Genomic DNA, 21,378 nt, shown 5'->3' with positions numbered 1-21,378 from the left:
TGTTCAACAACATATGGCCCTAAGATGCCTTTGAGCCAGGCCTCATTACTAGAGATCAGTGTGCAGACAGACACAGCCCAGACAGCCCTTCATGGCAGGGATTTCTGTCCGTGCAGCCAGGGCAATGAGTTTGGGATACTTGGGTCCAAATAAGGACCAGGGCCAAAGGGTATCAGTGGTGCCCCCAAAGCAATGCAATGTCTTCTGCCATTTTTAATTCTTCCTACTTGGCTTTCTTTGGATTTTGTATTGCAGAGGCACACCCTGGGACCATTACAGATGAGGCTGTGGACTGTGACCTTGGGGGAGATGGGGAGAGAAGGAAGAGGAAATGGGAAGAGGTTGGTGAGGGTGTGAGGAGGAGGAGGTAATGGAAGTTTAATGGAGTAATAAACGATCAAAGTGGGGTGGTGTGCATAGCCATGGGTAGAGCGTAGCTTCAGAGGCCCATGTGTTGGCTTAGAAGGGGCTTCAGGATGAGTGTAGGGGATTCAGGATATTTGCGGTAAACGGTTTCAATCTATAGAAGTGTTTCTCTGTCTCTACCTCTGATCCCAGCTTGCTTTCCTTCATTCCTGTATGCATTCACAGATCAGAAAATATGAGTCCCATGTACCAGTTCCTGGGAACACAGCAGTAAAGAAGGCAGGCATATTTCTGCTCCTCACATGGCTTTCAGTCCTCTGCCTCTTTGAAGAAAGGCACTCTGAGGTGAGTCATTCTACTTCTGGAACCTAACACTGCCCCTGTGATCTGATGGAGGCTGAGCCAAGTTGCCAGTTGGAAAAAGCACTTGTCCATATGCAGGACAACCGTGGGGCACAGCACAGTAGAAGGCAGGGGTGGATGCCATCAGAAAAGGCAGAGCAACAGTAACTCTGATTCTGCCAAAAATTGCCCTTCAGTGGAAATGGAAAAGATCTAGGGAGCTAATGGCTTATTAAGGTGGGTTGTTTGACAAACCAATGACTCTAGGCTGGAGAAGGCATGAGCAGCCAAAGCACACTACAGCTATCTTCAGAGATCTGAAGGATGTCACAGGGGGAAAGTGGAGAAGTATTTATAATGACTCCAAAGAACACAGTTTGAAATGCTGGCTAGAAGGTATAGGAAAATTAATTTTGGCTTAATATGAGGAAAAACTATCTAAAACATAGCACTGTCCAGAAATGTGTGAGCTGCCCCTTGAGAGAATGAGTTTCTGCCTCTGGAGGTGGACATCTGAACCATCCTGCTGGTCATACTCCAGAACTGTTGGCCACATCAGACAGAAGGTGTGCCTACGTGATTTCCAAAATCATTTCTAATTTGAATGCTTTGAGGTTCTGTGAAACACTGAGAAACTCTATTTTAAAAATCACAACCACTTCTTGGGCATTCTTTCCCCATAGGATTTACTTTTGTGGAGTGGGGAAAACAAAAACAACAACAAATTTCCAAGGCCATTCTCTACTGCCTCTGAAAAACCATCACTGGGCAACTTTTTACTTGAGAGTTTCATCGTAGTGACTCTGGACAAACAGGCCCCAGTGCTTTATAAACATAGGGAAATTGCACAAGCTTCTGAAATCCTGGAAAGCACGTATTGTTCTTGTCTTAGTTTATTGTTCACTTTTAGAAGGTACTCTGAGGTCTTAACTAATTTTTCTTTCCCTTTCTTATTTCGAAGAAGTGGAAATTAAATGGCTGTAGATGAGTTGCAACAAGAATTGTATGACCTGCCTTCTGGGAAGGATGCACAATCAGAAGAGAAGCTGTCATGACTCAGGTGACCTGGGGTTGCCCTTTCGGGTGGCTAGCACCAAGTCCAGACTACCCCGGGATGGCGTTGCTAACGCAGTAGGCTGACTCTGGAGCCCCTGCATCTGCCTGATTTTCTGCAAATCAGCTGAGCTTGTTTATGGCCACTCCATAGCTTCTGAACCCTTCTGAAGGCAGACTTCAAGCACCATGGGCATGCTGTCTGTCTGAGGCTTGCTATGGCTCATGAGTCTGGCCTGCCACTCTCCTAGGTACCCTTTTGATGAGGTGCTTGCCTCTAGGCCTGTGTGCTGGGGATGGGCCAGATCCTACACATGACTGCTACCTCCTGGAACTTGCCTGAATCTGAGCAGCTCCCCAGATTTTAGCCATTTACTCGTGAAAACATTAATGAGCACTGCAAGAAGGGTCGGGGTGAGTAACTGGGTGTTTGTGCTCTTTACTCTGGAGCCCAGCATTGGAGGTTATTCTGGCTCTTGATGGTCTAGGAGTTCATGCTGGTGCAGCTGGCTTTCCTCCTGGAATAGACTTGCATTCCCTTGGAGGTCTACAAAGCCAAGCCAGATTTCAGGAAAGGAAAGGGGTGTGTCCTTACTGTCACCTTTGATGTATCATGCCCCTCTTTCTCATGCACATTATGCCCCCAAAACACTGTATTTTTTTTCCAAGCATCATTTTCTCAGTCTAGAGCCAGGGTGCTGTTACAAGATGCTCATAAGGGCCCTTGTACTCACTCAAATACCCTGGTATCTCTGTGATGCAAGTGCTCACTATGGAAAAGGAGAGCCACTGGCCTTTAAAAAGACTCTCAGGGACTCTAGAGCCAGAAGTGAACAGGGGACTAACAGAACATCTTCCCCAGCATCCTGCCTCCAAAACATAGCTGTATTTTAATGTTCCTCCAGGAAGGAGATCCGGCTCTCAGTCAACGTTTTATGTTGGCCTCTGATAGCCCTTATTAGTAGGCTCAATGCTCCAGAAGAACTCCTGGGCTTCATGGGCCTCCTCTTTGTGTCTGGGTCAGCCTGGCACCAAGCTCCTTCTACCTGTTTGGTTCAACTTTGATTGGAGCCTTAACACTCAAGCTCTTAATGAAATCCTCTTTTTGACTTTTGCTAACTTATAACACAACTATCATAGCCCTAAGGGTCCCATATGGACTGGATTCTGGACCAAATGCCAAGAAGCATCCCCCAAACCTGTAGGCAAGTGCAATCAGGAAGTATCTCAAATGCCAAATGACCTATTTGCAAGTGGGCGGCCGGGGGTGACCTTACTGGCTGAGCTGGACTGGGCAGGCAAAGGCAGTGCAGTGTGTTCCATTACTTTGCTGTTTGACCTGGTTCATATTTGGCTGGGGCTGCAGCCCAGGCAGCAGGCCCGACTCAGCTGTGTCCTCTGGCCTGCACACAACATCTTTGTCATGAAGCTTGGCAAAGGACTGCTTAATTCTTTCTGTTACTTTGGAGTAGTGGTCGGGGAAGGAAGGCGCTTTGGCTGACTTGTCTGGAAGAATAGTTTGAGGCATGTAAGGTAGGATTTCAGTGTCTGTGGAATTTGATGTTCAGGGATAGCAGAGGGGGCTGGTGATGGTCTAGCCATAGCACTGAAGTTCAAAGACTCAAAGATATACACAGAGATTGAAGAATTCCGCTCAGGCTGGAGATTTGTGCAGGTCAGTCTGGAAAGACTGGTTAAGTCTTGGCGATGATAAATTCCCCAAGGGCAATGACCACATCATGTATTTATTTGAATTCCCTCACGTAGCCCAGCATGGTACTTTGCCCAGAATAGACAAACTAGCTCTATGGTCAAGAAGGTACAGCCTGTATCCAGGTTGCCTGGGTTTGAATCCCTGCTGTGCCATTTAGCCTTGTGACTTAGGCTAGTTAACTGGTCTACTTGCTCATCTGTTAAGTGGAGATCATAATAGTACCTGCTTTGCAAGGATTAAATGAGATGATCACCAGTTAGAATAGTGTCTGGCACATTTGCTATTACTGTTAGACACACAGTAAGAATTGGGTGAATGAGTATCTGAAATTCAGATAGGATTATACTGTGAGATGGCTAAGTTCTTAGTTCCCAGCCCCTGTTCTCTAGTGCTTAACTTTACCCTGGTGTTTACCCTGGTGTTTGTCAACTAGTTTACACATTGGGGAGTTTTAAAATAATTTAAATCATGTAACCAAGGCAGCTCAGAAGAAACTAGCACATGCACTGAAGTCTTCCCCCTTGAGACAGTTAGCTAGGGCCAGCCACATCCTTTCTACAGCTCCATGCTGGGGGGTGGGGGGAATGCACAGTTCTCTGTCACTGATGGACTGCAGATGCCTGGGCAGCACTGGGTTCCACTGCTTGTCTCCTCTTGTAACCAGAGGCTGATATTTTGACATCAGATAGTTTGTCAGGGCTGGAGAGGCACCTGGGGCCTCAGACAGAATTCAGCTCACTTATCTCCTCGGAAATTTATACTTAGCCCTTGGCCTTGCTGGCCCAGAGCTCTGGACACCTGAGAAAGCAGACCAAAGATGACAGGAAATCAAAGGCTATGTCACAAGTCAGCTGTCCAGAGAGCCTGAGGGTGACCATCCTGGGTGTCATGTGGAGGGAAAGACACCCTGCCCAATGAGCCCATATTCACCTTGGGCCAGCCCTGCCCCTCCTCCTCAAAGCTCTCACCAACAACAATCATAACAAAGCAGTGGGTGCCCAGCTTCCCTCACCCCTTCCCCCATCACTGAGCTTACTGGTGGTGGTACAGGCCCTGGCCTTGCTTCTGCCTTTGCCAAATGCCTTAGCTTTCCTTAGCCCCGTGCTGCCCAGGGAACATGAGCAGGCTGATCACTGGCCCAGCTGTTGAGAATCATTTTGAGGATGAAAACAATTAAGTTGGGCAAGAAGCCCACCCCCAAATCCTGTCCCCTGCTTTGCACCCTCAGCCCATTTTTTTTCCCTTTCTGAGTCACCTTTTCTTTCCATCCATAGACCAACTGAGAACACTGGCCAACAATGCACTGGTTCCAAAGGCACCAGCTCAGTCCTGTGGATTTGAAGATTCTGGAGTGCTGGGGAAGGGGTAACTGGACTCTGAAGCATTTCTCCCTTGGGAGGTTGGGCCAGCTTCAGCCAAAGCCCTGGCCATCTGTGCAAGGAACAACACTGCCGAACAGCATGCTTTCCTGGAGCTGTCCTCCCTGCTCTGTGTACAGACTCTTGGGACTATGGCAACAGATGTGGAAACTGAGGCATGGCTAAGGAAGGCCATGAGCCACCTGGTCATCCACCCCAGCAGCGCCTCAGAGCCTGAGTGGACTCAGGCTCTGGAGTCCAGTGAGCTCAGCACTGCATCTGAAGGAATTTGTTGGACAGCTTGAGCCCTCCCTGCAAGGCAGGATCTACTGAAGAAGAATCTGGAACTAGAGAGGCCCTGGGCTCTGCACTCCAGTGGGGGAGCTGGGGAGGGAATGACAGGACATCTTTGGTCACTTCTGCTTCCTGTGCTCCCCACCATTCCTGAATTCCTCGGAACAGTGTCTGTGACCCCAGCCCTGTTTACCCACTGGTGTACCCCAGGGTCTAGAGCCATCCAGGGCACACAGCGGCTTCTCAGAAAATATATCTTGACTGAGGGTGGATGTTGCCCATTTATGGCGGCATCCTGAAGCTCTAGAGCCCTCTCTGTTTCTTTTCCAGAAAGGCCCAGGGGTGGGGGTGGGGGACTTGGGAAGTGAATGCAGTGTATCTCCATGTTCTCAGCCTCACTCCAACCCTCCCTGCCTGCCTCTGCCCCACCCACAGTGCCAACCCACCACCTTGCCACCCCATCACCATGGCTTCCCTCCCCTTGTTGATCCTTTCTTCATGTTAACAAGCTCATATTCTACCTCACCTTGGTTATTTGCCTCATGTATCAAAGTCTTAAGCTAAAGGAATAAATCTCTAAGATGACTGATTTCCAGCATCATAAAGGAGAAGAAGGCCTGCATTGGGAGGGGGTAACAGTGGGGACTTCTGAAGACACAGAAAATGCCTATGAGACCTAGAGCCCCAGCTCCCCAACCAGTCCCACCCAGAACTTCCCATGCTATCTGTATGACACTGGGAGGAAGTGACGCACAGGTTTCCCTGTGAGGCTCATGCTGAGTGTGAAAGCTGATGACAAGGGTTGCAGTGGGAGCTGAACAAAAGCAGCCCAGAAGTGAGTTTCTTCTCAGCATATCACCTTACTGCAGCGATTCCAGGAGTCAGTGAGGGAGGGTGGCCCCGCCCACCTCCGCAGCTGCCTGGGTGTGGCCTGGGGAGTGGGGCAGGCTGGGCCCTGAGACAGATGATTTCAATTTAAGGCAGTATTTGGGGAGAATTCTGTTCCACTCGATCATTTTTCTTCGCGCCCCCACCCCCACCCCCCAAACTTGATTCCATCAGTGGTGGATGAGAAAGGCCTGTTTCCATAGCAACGCCACTGTGAAATAGGGAAAAATCAGCAACACAGAGCAGGCTGTTTTCATTTGCAAGCAGGCACTTGGGTGGGTAAAGAAGTGAAGGCCCAGTTAACACAGAGCAGGTTCTGAGCCCCAGATTTCCTAGTGGTTGACCATGTGGGACCCCAGAAAAAGCTTGGTACGTGTGGGAGCACCAAAGATTGCATCCAGGGAAACACACCTGTTCATTGCCTGGTTTCCATTAAACCAGCCTGATTTCTTTGGGCTCTAGGCCTGCTGTCCTGTGTTTATTTTCATGGCTGATGTTACCCAACCAGACTGATGAGTCTGGATATTTCTCCTTTTCTTATGTTGTTTCCTGTTTAGCTGACTGTGCTCAATATTTCTGTGCATATTCATTTCCCATCTGATGCTGCCAAAGAGGACTAGGGTTGTTTTCTTATCTTCCAAGCCCATGGCCTAGACATTGTTCCTAATCAAAGGGATCAATCCAAAGGGAGGGAATCTTTGGGAGAAATGAAGGGTTTCAGCTTAACCTCTACACCCGTTTGGAAGAAGCTGCATTTCTTGGGAGAAATTGTTGGCTGGACTTGGTGTCCCAGCCCCAGGCCAGAACGAAATGTTCAGCAAAGGTGTTTCTAGGAGGCTTGCTGCTTTGCAGATTTTCAAGTCTGGGCTTGAGGATTTGGGATAAAAGTGACCTTCACACCTTTCTGAGGTTCTCATCCTGCTGATTTCCTTGGAGATCCATATACCAGCCTAGCTCTGGGCCTGGCCAGAACTAATGGTCCTGGGTCTGGAACTATCCCCAATATAACCTTCTCCAGGGTTTTGCCCTTCACTGAGAACTCCACTGGGTCTTTTAAAGTAGATTAAATCCATATGTTTCTGATTCATTTACACTTAACTCATCAAAATGTTCCCTTTTTTATGAGTGATTTGTTGTCTTAAGATGCCTTTGCAGTCTTGTTTGTAAGTGTTTCTTTTTCCCTTAGAAATAAGATACCATGTATTCTCAAAGCAAGAGTATAGAGGACTGTGGTGGTAGAAATGTAACTTCAGATCTGAATTTTGTTTTGGTTCACAGAGGAAATAAAATGTTTCAGCAAAGCTGTTTGGCTTAAGTGTCAAAAGACTTCTCGTTTTGCTCTGGGCATGGAATTTAGGGAAGATATCCATATCCTTCCTCCTAGGTTGGAAATTCATGTGGGTGCTGTCTTTGAGTAGCAATGTAATCTTGGGAAAATCACTTAATCTCTTTTCTCTTCAAATCTGTCATCTGTAAAATGGGGATGATATTACTCCCTACCTCACAGGACTGTTGTAGTAATAATGTATTTGAACCTGCCATAAAAACATGAGTCATACAGAATTAGCTGCAATTCCTTTAAACAGTTCTAAGCTCATGCATTTCTCTATCCTTTCCTTCATATGCCATCTCTCGTTCACTTCACTCCAATTAATCCTTCAAACGTCAGTTCAAACATCATCTATTCTAAATCCTTCCCTACCCTCCAGCCTTGACCACCCAAGAACAGTCCATCAGTTTCTTCTTAGTGTCCCTGAAACATTGTATACATGTCTCTGTGGTCAGGCTGATTGCTTATATAATCTGTCTTCCTCTTTATGAAACTGACATCTTATTGAGGGCAAGGATAATAATGCTCATTCTTGGTATTTGCAAAGCCCAGGATAGAGTCTTCCTCACAGAAAAGTGCTAAATAATAGTTTAAAATAAGGAAACAAAGACAGAAAAAGGCTTGTTCAAGTCCTATTTCTTTATTGATCTTTTGTATGGTTACCTTACCAATTATTAAAAGTGGGATATTAAAATGTTCTACTATTATTATAAAGCTGGCTGTTTCTCACTTGAATTCTGTTAATGTTGGCTTCTTATATTTTGGAGCTCTGACTCCGGGTGCATATAAGTTTATATTTGTCATATCTTTTTGGTGAATCGACACCTTTATCAACATATATTGCCCTTCCTTATCTCTTATAGTCATTTTTTACTTAAAGTATGTTCTGTATAGCATTTGTATAGCTACCTTAGCTCTCTTTTGTTTACTATTTGCCTGTTATATCTTTTTCCATCCCTTACTTTCAATCTACTTGTGTCCTTAGATCTAAACATGTTTATTTATTTTTGACAGAGACAGAGAGAGAGAGAGAGACAGAGAGACAGAGAGAGAGAGAGAGAGAGAGAGAGAATGAGCGTGGGAAGGTCAGGAAGAGGGAGACACAGAATCTAAAGCAGGCTCCAGGTTCTGAGATGTCAGCACAGAGTCTGATGTGAGGCTCGAATTCACGGACCTTGAGATCATGACCTGAGCTGAAGTTGGATGCTTAACCGACTGAGCCACCCAGGCACCCCTACTTGTGTCCTTAGATCTAAAATGATCTTCTGGTAGGCAGCATAAAGTTGGTTCCTGCTTTTTTTTTTTTTTTCCTAATTTTGCCAATCTATGCTTTTTGATTGGGAAATTTAAACCATTTACACCTTTTTAAAGTGATTGGTAGTAGGGAAGAACTTACTTATGCCATTTTGTTATTTGTTTTCTGTATGTATTACAGATTTTTTTAGTCCCTCACTTCCCATATTACTGTCTTTCTTTGCCTTTAGTTGATTTTTTTGTAGTGACATGTTTTGATTACCTTCTCATTTCCTTTTGTATATATTCTATAGGTATTTTCTTTGTGGTTACCATAAGGATTACATTTAACCATCCTAAAATTATAACAACCTATTTTGAATTGATACCAATTTATCTTTAATTATATAAAAAAAACTGTAGTCCTTTATAACTCCATCCCCCCCCCAACTTAATGTTACTGACGTCCTAAATTACATGTTTATATATGTGTACCCATTAAAATAGATTTATAATTATTTTTATGCATTTGTCTTTAAATCTTATCAAAATAAGAAGTAAAGTTATACAATAAAATTTTAGTAATACTGGCTTTTATATTTGTCCACATATTTACCTTTACCAGACATTTTTATCTTCATAGGGCTTTGAGTTACTTTATATTGTCCTTACATTTCAACCTGAAGGACTCTGCATTTTTGTAGGGCACAGCTAGTGGTAATGAATTCCTTATTTTTGCTTATCTGGGAATGTGCTAGTTTCTTGTTCATTTTTTGAAGGACAGTGTTGCTGGGTATAGAATTCTCACTTGACAATATGTCTTGTCCTTTAGCACTTTACATATGTGCATCTCATTGCCCTCTGTCTTCCAAGGTTTCTGATGGAAAATTGGCTGATAGTCTGATTGAGGATCCTTTGTACATGATGAATCATTTTTCTCTTGCTCTTTTCAAGATTCTCTCTTTTTCTTTCAACAGTTTGATTACAATGTGTCTCATGTGGGTCTGTTGGGCTTTATCTTCTTTGGAATTCATTGAATTTCTTGAATTTGTAGATTCACGCTTTTCTTAAATTTGAGAAAATTTTAGCCATTACTTGAAATAAGCTCTCTGACCCTTCCTCTCTTCTACCCCTGGGACTTCTTATGGAAGTCTTATGCATAAGTAGTCTGCTAATCTGCTTAATGGTGTTCCATGCATCCATTAGACTCTGTTCCCTTTTCCTTATTCTTTTTTTTTCTTTCTGTTCCTCAGACTCAATAATTACAAATGTCCTATCTTCAAGTTCATTGATTCTTCTTGCTGTTCAATTCTGTTGTTGAACCCCTCCAGTTAATTTTTTTAACTGTATTTTTGAGCTCCAGAATTTCTGTTTGGGTCTTTTATGTAATTTCTATCTCTATGTTAATATTCCCATTTTGTTCATATATTGTTTTTCTGATTTCCCTTAATTCTTTGTGTTTTCCTTTAACTCTTTGGAAACATTTAAGACACTTATTTTCTCATGGTTACAAAAACAAATTGGTGGTTACCAGAGGCAAGGGCCAGGGATAGGTGAAGGTGGTCAAAACTACAAACTTCTGGTTGTAAAATAAATAAGTCCTGGGTATGTAATGCACAACATGGTGACTGTATTGAATATTTGGAAGTTGTTAAAAGAGTTAATCTTAAAATTTATCATCATAAGAAAAAGAAATGTAACTACATGTGGTGATGAATGTTAACTACACTTATTGTGGTGGTCATTTTGTAATATATATGAATATTGAATCCTTATGTTGTACACCTGAAACTAATATAATATTATATGCCAATTACATCATAAAATAAAATAAAATAAAATAAAATAAAATAAAATAAAACACCGTGGCACACACATTATTAAAATTTGAGAAATTCTGCATTCCAAAACACAAGTGGTCCCAAGAATCAGATAAGGGATGTGGACCTATATTAAAAGCAGTTGTCTTTAAGTCCTGTCAAAAATAAAAAGTGGAGTTGTGTACTTTGAACCATGTACTTTGTTCCTTTATACTTTTCTGTATTTTCAATACTTTCTATGCAGTATATATATATTATTTTTATAATTATAAAAATATCTTAATAAAATATTTATCATAGATATTGCAGGACATTTATCTACCCGTATCATTTTAATGGTTAATTTATTGCATACACTTGAAAGAAATAAAATACAGTTCTCTAAAAATTATACTATAGATTAGGCTTTTCACCAACAGAAACTTTCTTGCACTTTAATTATTCCAAATAAGGATGGGTTACTGCATAAGAATTTCTTTCCCCCAGTCATTTATTTCCTTTAAGAAATAACCTGAAAGCACCTTGCTTGTTTTAGAGGGATTTCATGTATCAGGTGACAATGCTTTTCAACCTTTTTTTTTGGCAAGACAGAAGAGAATGAACAGGTACTCCCAGGGGCCTCAGGGCATAATCCCTGGCTGCTTGGTTCTCCATTATAACCTAGATGCCCAATTTAGGACCTAGCAAGAGTGAGTAAATGAGTGCAAGAGTGAGTAAATGAGTGCAAAAGTGAATACGTGAATAACTAATGTGCTTTATGGAGCAGTGTCCAAAAACAATCCTGCTTGAAATTCTTTAAGGATGAAATAAACTCTTCATAGACACACGTACCTTATTTGCACATCTCTCTGAGAGTGAATTGGTAACTCCTAGAACCATTAATGTTCTCAATAGTCAACCTACAGGAAAAAAAATAGTTGTTTTAAAGTCTTTGTCTTGTATTCAATGTTGTATTCTTTGGGGATAATTTCTGCCATTTAATTTTCTTCCTTTGAATGGACCATATTTTACTGCTTCTTTGTGTGCTTATAATTTTATTTTGTTGAAAATTGAGCATTTGAAAGAAAAACTACCTCTTCCAATTTTGCAGACTGGCTCTGTGCTGAGGAAGTTTTTACATAATTAGTCAGGCACGTTCTGAGCCCCTGGATCAGCCCAGAGAGAAAACCTAAAGCCTTCTGAGGTCCATGCATCTTACCTAGGCCTGTGTGTGGCCTACCTCACATACACAGCTACTTATAAATGTCTTAACTGCAGAGTAGGCAGCTCTAAAAGGACTCATTTCCCTGAAAGGAGAGTCTGAGACAGGGTCATTAAGGCAGATAACTTATTTGGGATAATGATTCCAAGGTGCATAATGAGGGATAAGCAAGAGTGATAAACAGAAGAAGAAAAAAGCCAATATAAGAATGTTGGGTCAATGCTGCTGCTGTGTACATTAGGGGTTCAATTCTCTTAGACTTCCCAAGAAGCATACAGAATCATCCACCTCCAGGAATTGCCCACAGCAAGTCTGGGAAGCCAGAGTATTTAGTAATTGTAAATGTTGCCCCTGGGGCTCTAACTTCTCCAGCAACTCCTCCTCTGGGCTGCATATCCCGGGTCCAGGGGGGCTCCTGTTTATCTCTGCGGTGGTACCCAGCGGGTAAGGCAGCCGTGGACTCTGCCATTGGTCAACAGTTGTGTGAGATGGCTAAAGTGGTGCTCAAGACAAGTGGGGATGCTCATGTGGTTTGGGCAGGGTCAAAGGTGTTCACAGTATGGCAGTCATGCTACAGCCTCATCAGTATGTGTGTGTGTGTTGTTGTAGCAAATAAAACTCAACAGTGTAACTGCAGAATCTCATCTCTTCTCTTCCTTGTTTCTCTTTCCTTTTTCTCCTTTATCTTTGTTAAATTCCGTTTACTTTTTAATTAAAATAACCTAATAATAGAGAAGTGAATCCCATGCTTTTCTAAGCCACTGATGTCCACATGTTGTGCCCTTGTTTTCCTAGTATCCATGTGGCTGGTAATCAGAGATGTAGATCTCAATCCCAGAGGGAAGTCCTTAGCATATTCTTGGGCTCTTCAAGAATACATACATAACTTTCTGTATGTTAAGGAAGCTGGGGATCAGGGGTCCTCCAATAGCTATGGGTCTTGCTGGTGACTTTGGACTGGCTTGCATTAACTTCTGTATGGGAAATGCAATACAAAGGAGGTGCCCAGCAACACTGCACGTGATGTGCGGCCATTCATTATGACTCTTTTCCCTTAGGATTTCTTTTGGCTGAACAGCAAGCTCTCTGGACTTTGCAACTAGAGAACATCACTAACATAACATAAATGCTGGGCAGCTGCTGGGAGCTGGAGATAGCTCATGATGAACAGCTGTGTGAGGTTTGACCTTTGGGGAAAAGCAACACCAAATCCCACCACCATAGGCTGGTTACCACTTGGATTTAGTGCAAATGAGGCATAATGACAATTAAACAGATCTGTTTAGAGGGGAACAAAATTAAAGAGGCATTTCATTTGGAGTCAGGAGAGGGGTAAAGGAGAGAAGTTTTATGGATGATAAGCAGAGAGAAGATTTCCTAAAACTGAGCAATGTGTGAACTATTATGAGTCATTAGCTCTATGAGAGTAGGAACTTTCACTTTTCCTTATGTGATTCTGTAGTATTGAAGTAATCCACCCTGCTAGAACACACACACACACACACACACCTGGTGCTGTGAAAGTGTGGCTAGGTGGAAAAGAAGTGTTGAGAGGAAAGGCTCTGTTCTTAATACAACTGGAGACATTGAGTCAGAGAGTTCAAGAGGCTTGCTGGAGTTGGATATTTAGAGGTAAACAATCAGGCTAAGATGTTCAGGGAAAGGCTGTCAGGACTTGGGCTTTAAATCTTGGGAGAAGATATTTTGGGTTTTAAGATCACTTGAAATTCTCTAAAAACTGCTCACATCACCATAATAACCAATCCATGTGAAAACATAAATCATTAAAGGTTGGAAAGGCAAACATATTTGTGTGCCTGTAGACAGTTGCAAATAAATTTTGGTTGCCGTCCTTAAGCAATGCCAGCTGTGGGTCTGCTTCCTCAAACCAAGATGGACTCCATGAGAAAGGAAAGAAAAAGATACCCGCCGCCCAAGACTCTAAGTGTTTCTGAGGTAAGGCAACCAGATTCTATTATTTTCCACCTCAAATCACTATCATAATTTGGGGCTTATAGTAGTGGCGTAATAAATGTTCATTTGACTAATGTATCGATAGCCCCAAATTGACTTAGGTTATGCAAATTAAAGTTATGTTTAATCTTTCTACCGAATTCACAAGTTCATTGTGTTTAGAAATAGTTTTTAAAAGAAGTTGACCAAATACCTTTAAACAGCAAACATGCATGCTTTATGGCTCGGCTTAATAATGGAAAGTTCTGGTGAGCCCTGGTGTCAGATCTGAGTTCCTGGCTCCATTGTTTTCTAGTTGTTTGACTGTTAGGAAATTGTTTAACCTCTTGAAAGCTTAGTTTTTTCAATTATGAAATTTTAGACATTAAATGAGATAATATTAATAGAATACTTAGCCCAGTATTTGCAGAGAGAGAGCAATGTTAATTGTATAATAATAATAATAATAATAATAATAAATATCTTCCTTTTCCTTCTCCTCCACATCATCTAGAACAGAGGCAGGTAAACTATGGCCTACTTCCAGTTTTTGTAAATAAAGTTTTATTGGAATACAGCTATGTCCTTTTGTTTACATATTCCCTATGGCAACTTTCACATTATGGGGCAGAGCTGAGTCATTGTGACAGAGATTGTATGGCTGTCAAAGTCTAAAATATTTAGTATTTGTCACTTTGCAGAAAGAGTTTGGTGTCCCTGTTCTAGAAGCAAGAAAGTCCAGGGAGGTGTTTATACATTTCTTGAGCTTAAATTACCAGGAAATCATAGCTTTGATGGGAAGAAACTAGATGAATGATCCCATAAGGCAAAAGAATATTATGTTTCCTCATAGATTTCGGATATATATTTAAGGGATAGAGATGAACAAATACTAAGGGAGAAAAGTGGAATCTTGAATACTTTACCTGAACATTTTACCCAAAGAGAATGAACAGAGGTAGAACCTTTGGCTTAAAGCAAAATCCACAGAGGCAAGTAGAGAAAGCCTAATGAGTTAGGGGCTGAATATTTCCATGGGCATTGAATGTGTCTTAAGTTATTTTAGTAAGATAGAAATTTCTGTTTCTGAGTCCAGAGATACAATATGGAGAAGGTCATGGAGCATACACAGCATGGAAGTTATCTGCATACAGTAACAGGTATGGCATTTGTTCCTAGTAATTATCTTTTTGCCTTTAATTCTGTGAGGTAACACAGTCAGAGTACCGTGGTGTTCCCTATCTTCAAAAATGTCTTTTCAGACTCATGGCAGAGGAAATAGTTTTAAAACTCACATGGAAGAAAATAATGACTAAAGTTGGAAAGTTAGCAATAAATTGGAAAGAGAATTTTAAAAGGCCAAAATCAGCACCCCAAAAATTAGGTAGAAATTTCTCTTGGAAGATAAGTTGAGAGACAGAAGAAATAGAAGGGGTCCAGGGTAGGGGTCCAGGGTAGGGGTCTCTCCAACCGAGAGTTCAGTGTAGGAAGGACAACAAGGATAGGGGTCAGAGTTTGCGTCAAGAAACTGGTCGGCCTCCATCTGTCAGCACCGTCCTTTGCCAGGGCTGGGGAGCCACATAGGACTGGAGCAAGGATCCCACCATCCTTTGATAAGAGGGCATGTCTCATGGCTCAAGAAGCTATCTTGGAGGACCTTCTTGTTTCCCTCTGATCATCTAGAAAAAAATGACAGACGACCATTGATACCCTGAAATTTTGCTAAACGCTTTTCAAAATACCCCACATATGCCCATTAAAAAAAACGTTTTTTAACTCTTATTCATTTTTGAGAGGCAGAGTACAAGTGAAGGTGGGGCAGAGAGAGGGGGAGACACAGAATCCGAAGCAGGACCCAGGCTCTGAGCTGTCAGCACAGAGCCCAGCAGGGGGCTTGAGCCCATGAATCATCAGATCATGCATGACTTGAGCCAAAGTCAGATGCTTAACTGACTGAGCCATCCAGGTGCCCCTACAGATGCCCATTTTTAAGGGCTAAGTGTGTGAATTCTTAGAGAGCAGGGGCCTGCACTGCAGGATTGGAAATGGTGTAGAAAGAAAAGTTTCCAACGTCTGTACTGGGGCCGAGAGGTGGTGTGAGGTACACATTGGCTCCAGCTCTTCTCCAAAACTAAGACTTCCGTGAGGCACACCCTGTGGGCACATGGAAGTTGTTAAGAAGTCAGTAAGAAATTTATATCCAGAAGTTCTCTAGTATTTATCTTTTGTCTCTGAGATTGTTCTACAATGTATAATAATGACCATGCAAATCCTTGAGAACAGTGCCAGCAGAACAGGTGCACAGTGCATGGTAGCTATAATTTTAATTATTGAAAGCAAACTAAAAACTTTGGTTTTTACTGTTTAATAAAGAAATTCTCTTTGTTTATTTATAACAAACAAACAAAAGGCTCTTAGTTTGAAAAGTCAGAGTAGTGTTCAGATTCTCATCCCTGGAAAACCCTTATCCTAATCACCCCTCTTCCCTCATTCAGTGATGAGCTCCTTATGTGGCAATTTGTAGAAACAGCCACTTCCCAGGACCACTCATGCGTTAAACATGCACTACTCCAATCTGCTTTTTGTTCCTAATTCTTGAATGAATGTCCTAAACTTCCCCATGTGATAATTTCCTCCACCAGCATTTTCTCTCCCAGAAATACTATGTTTGCTTTTTTGTACATTTGCAGGATAAAAGAAATGTAAACATTTAAATAATAACGTATTTTTAAAGGCATAATGGGGTTAGTTTAGGTAAAACAAGCCATCTCACATCATCTGCAGAAGAAATATAATAAGTTTTGGAGTTCATTGGGGAACCAGAGAATATTCAATTTTATGAGAGTATTAAGTTTTTATTGAATTACGTCTTTATTCAAGGCACTTTGGTTCATCTACTGAAATGGGAAGTTTAACTCAGTGATCTTTGGGCTAGTAAAATTTAAGCCACGATGAGAATCTTTTGATGAATCAGTTCTTTTAACAAAGATTCTGTTGGGCCAGCTATTGGGTGGTGGCCATTGATTTCTACAAACAGCCAAATTAAGCATGCCCGGTGCCCTGACATGGCCCAAATGCAGTGGAATAGATGGATGGTGAAAGAAGATGCAGGAACACCAGGCTCTAGTTATGGTTTTGCCCCTAATAGTGGAAGCTCCCAAACTTTTCTGGACTTCAGTTTTATCATCTGCTAAAATAAGGTATAAGACTATTGGTGATTCCAAAATGCTGATCTGATGTCAAGCTAGTTACTTAAAACTCCCCAGGGGAGATTGTTTAAAAAAAAAAAAAAAAAAAAAAAAGCACATTTCTTCGCCTAAATCTGGAAAAAACTTAACTGTCCATCAGTAGGAGACTGGTTAAATAAGTTATGGTCTATCCAACCATAAGTGCCCTTTAAAAAGCATGAAGTAGATCTCCATGTGCTGATATAGAAAGATTGCTAAGTAATATCATATAGTGAAAAAAAATAAAAAAAATAAAAAACAAAGTGCAGAACAATGTGTATAGTAAAATTCCTCTTGTGTAAGTAAACATGCATATATGGGACATAGACTTGTTTGTGGTTTTTGTTACTGAAGGATATATAAGAAACTGCTTAATGTTTATCTTTATAAACTGCAACAGCTCTACATATTTAAAGTATTACTACTAATAATGATAATGTTATCAGTTAAGGGCTGATTGCCCTTGTCTGTTCTGATGTCTTGTTTCTTTTGTGACCTTCAATATTGATATATTGTTATAATAAGGAGGTAACTTGAATGAGCAGAAAGTGGATCTGAGTTTAAATCATACACTAATCAAGTGATCTTGTGCAAGTAACTTCACTTCTCTGGATCTTAGTGTTCTCGCCTTTTAAATAGGATAGTAGGACTAGCTATAAAATTTGGTGGTTCTATTTTAACTTGCACATAGTGTTTATAATGTACCTAAGGAGACACAGACATGCAGAAATACACCAAAACAGAAAAAGGAGTAAAGAACATATACTAACTCTCACCAAATACTTTTTAAAAATATTGAAAATTATTTTTTAGTTTTGGGAGGAGGGGAGGGTCAGAAAGAGAGGGAGTACCCAGAATCCAAAGAAGGCTCCAGGCTCTGAGCTGTTGGCACAGAGCCCAATGCAGGGCTTGAACCCACAAACTGCAAGATCATGACCAGAACCAGAGTTGGACGCTTAACTGGCTGAGCCACCCAGACACCCCAACAAATACTTCAAAGCACTCTCTTCACTAGTACATTTCTATGGGGAACAGAGGAAGAAATAACCTGTCCTTGGAATGTTTTCTAATTTGGTATGAAAGAGAAAACATATCTGCATGAAAAAACTGGAAAATAATATGAGGTGACATATGAACAACCTGGATTTCTTTCATTGTTATGCAGCTCATGTTAAAATATTACTCACCTGAAATTCAAGAAAACCATACTCAGCAGTAAAAGTAAAACCCAAGTCCCTTGGCCACATTTATACTGATCTGTAAAATAAAGGGTTAGACAGATGATCACTGAGTTCCTTGGCAGTGATAAAATTCCATGATTCTACAATCTCTGAGAGCAGATCCAAACTGAAGAATTTATTTTCCCCTGACACCAGATTCCTCCCTATTCAGTAAAGTCTCCATTTACAATTTAGGACTTTGATAACCCTGTATAACTCCTGTGCACAAAATTCCCCAAAGACAGAGCCAAAGGGAAGGTGCTACATAAGTCAGCCCCATTGTTTCTCTTGGCTCCACCCTGTCTGGGCAATGCAGTTGGACAGGGAACTTAGCTGGGGGCAACCAGGTGGCTGTCTGGCCTGCCTCCTCACAAAGGCCCCAGTGAGCATGCAGACCAGAACATCACAGGGGCTCTGAGCAGGTCAGACTTGACGCCTAACTTGACCCCATCGGCAGCCAGAGTCTGATAAAGACGTGATTGAACTGAGGATTTCTTCCTGACAGTTTAACGAATGGCTATAATTAGGGGGCCTGCACTGAGGGTATGGAGATACATAGACTTCATTGTAGGGAGGCTAAGTGCTAGAAAGGTCAAGGCCAAAATATGGTATGAAAGAAGCTCAAAGTTTTCCAATATGAGGGAGAAGTGAATTTGTGAGGAAATGGGTTTACTAAGCATGACCAAATGTACCCATTTCCTGTCAGTTCCTGGCCCCAAATTGTCATCAATGGTGAATCTTTGTAGTGGAGCTTTGACCCTTAAGTTGTGTCTTCCGAGACTAGCTCTATAAAGGTGGAGCAGAGAAGATGCACTTTCTAGCTTGAGAAGTTATAATTGGGAGATCCCAGGAAGAAATGGAATTTATTTTCTTCTTCTGAAACAAATTAGGAGTGAACGATGAAGGAGTGAATAAATAATAATGACGATGACAACAATAACCAAAACATGCCTGTAGATTTTTAATGTTAAACTTAATCAATATTTGTCATGTCTGTTTATGCTTTATTGTCAAAATGATGATTAATGAAAGTGGCTTTAAGCCTAAAACACTTTCTGAGGCTTTTTAGGCCTTTTTCTTAGAAATAAGAAGTCATAGTGTGCCAGCCATAGTAGGATCCAACTTACAATGATCAGAAATACAGTGAGTAATGGCAATAATGTCCTCATAAAGGAAAACAACAACTCACAATTTGGACAGAAACCTGGGGAGTCAGTGAAACTCCCAACTATGTAGGGGTTAGAGGCTGGACTTGAAGATACACTTACCTGGTCTCAGCACTGGTAAATTCATTTCTCGGTGAAGCTGGTAAAGCAGACATCTTGAAGGATATTAATCAAAGAATTACATAATCCCAGTGTTGGCAGGGATTGTGTAGGCCACAGAGTCCAGAGCTTGCACTGTGTCTCCAATGTTCCTGCCAAGTAGCTGACCTTCCGTTGTAAGGATTCTGGTGACCGGATGCTCTACCAATGTACTGCCTATTCCAGTTTGGGCAGCCACAAGTTCAAACAAAACTCTTCCCAATATTGAGTTAAATCTGTATCTCTCCACCTCTCACTGATTGGTCCCATTGTGCCCCTTGGGGTAGCATAGAATATGGCTAAATCCTTGCTATGTAGTAACCAGGCCTAGCTGCATGATTGGTGGGGCCTGTGCGAGATGAAAACATGGGGCCCCTTTTTACCAATTATTAAGAATTTCAAGATGGTAGCAGCAGAGCATTAAGGTAAGCCCAGGCCCTTCTAGGTGCAGACCTCTGTAGCTTCTCAGGTAACCACACTTTACAGAAGTATTTCTGAGGGGCTGTACTTGGTAGGATACAAACAAGAAAGAACTTTATTTTTCCTCCTCTTTGTGTTAAATTCTTTTTTAAAAATGTTTATTTATTTATTTTGGGAGAGACAGAGACAGCACAAGTGGGGGAGGAGCAGAGAGAGAGGGAGACAGAGAATCCCAAGTATGGTCTACACAATCAGCACAGAGCCCGACATGGGGCTCAAACCCACGAAATCGTGAGATCACGACCTGAGCCGAAACCAGGAGTCAGACATGTCAGACACTTAACCGACTGAGCCACCCAGGTGCCCCATGTGTTAAATTGCTTGATTCCTTCTTCATTTCTGAAGATCCCATAGAATGTTCTGGTCATTTTCTGATGTTAAAAAGTCCAGTGTAATCTTTTACCAAACTCTCCCTTACCCTGTCAAGGCCTGCTTGGGGCTGTGAAGCCTACAGAGACCTGCTTCTCCTCTTTGTCTTACTCCCCACCCCCCCACCCCCCCCTCCACTGGCCTACTCACCCTTCCTGCTCTTCCTGGCTCCTTCAGGGAGAAAGGTGGTAGGGAGAAGAGGCCTCCTTACTTGATGGGTGCAGATGTGACCTGGCATAAGCATCCTGGATGTATGCACACAGTGCAATGAAGAGAGCATAAGAGGATTGGAGAAAGCTGAAAGTAACATCTAAGCTGAGCCCCGGATGGGTGGGTAGAAGTTATCCAAATAAAAAAAGGGCCTGTAAGGAGATAGATGTGGGGAATCATCTAGCAGAGGGGATAAATTGTGCAAAAGCTGAGCTTTTGGAGAAATGCAGGTCCTGTATGCACTGCAGGGAAAGAAGGGCTGGAGTGCTCATGGCCTGGGGGAGGCTGAGTGAGGGGGTTCATGGCAGTGAACAGTGAGGGTGGAGAGTAAGTAGGAAAAATTCATGAGAAGCCTCCAAAAGCCCTGTGAGTATATGGGAACAGGAAGCCACTGAAGGGTTTCAAAAGGGTTTTGAAATGAGATTTAAGATTTAGTAAAAGCACTCTGGCTTTGAGTGACTGATTGACCCAAGACCAGAGTCAGAGAGACCAGAAGGAGATTAGCTAGGTAAGGGGACAGTAGTCTGAGTGGGTGCAGTAATCAGCATATGATTCAGTGTCTTTGTGAATTTCAGTTCTCCCTCCAGGAAAGGAAAGGGATTTTGTGAGTGTCCATTGTGAGCTGGACACTTCACTCATATCATTCACTTATGTGCCTATAGAAAGTGTGTGTGAGCGGTCTGGCTGTACTCATCTTATTTGTAGGTAACTGAGGTTCTGTCATCCTTGGTGGCTGGCCTCCAGTCATGGAGGAGTAAATAAATGGCAAAGCCCAGGTCTGTGTGACCCCCGTTCTTCCTCTCTTTATGGTAAAACGTCACATGCAATCTGGTGAACCATCAGTCCCTATCAGCTTTGGGTCTCTGGCAAACCTACAGAAAACAAACCTCTGCTATTTTTTGTGTCACATGATAAACACACACAGAGCAGGAAGCTGCTATTCCTCTGGGACACAACTGCTCCCCTGCAGAGTGCTGGGCACACACAGGCCACCCAGGGCCAGTTCTCTTTCATCT

General features: G+C 42.2%; 1 long non-coding RNA gene across 1 annotated transcript; it reads left to right on the top strand.

Annotated features, from left to right (window-relative positions):
- Positions 1-518: 518 nt before the first annotated feature.
- Positions 519-10,589, top strand: LOC109250390 (uncharacterized). The gene is made up of 3 exons (XR_002073015.2): positions 519-711; positions 1,670-1,768; positions 4,750-10,589. It is a non-coding gene; the product is annotated as an uncharacterized LOC109250390 (long non-coding RNA).
- Positions 10,590-21,378: the final 10,789 nt, after the last annotated feature.

Source organism: Panthera pardus, unplaced genomic scaffold, assembly GCF_024362965.1.
Source record: "Panthera pardus isolate Hobbes unplaced genomic scaffold, ASM2436296v1 HiC_scaffold_12, whole genome shotgun sequence".
Classification (NCBI taxonomy): Eukaryota; Metazoa; Chordata; class Mammalia; order Carnivora; family Felidae; genus Panthera; species Panthera pardus.
The sequence above is the reverse complement of the archived record's forward strand: the minus strand, read 5'-3'. Positions and strand labels throughout refer to the sequence as shown.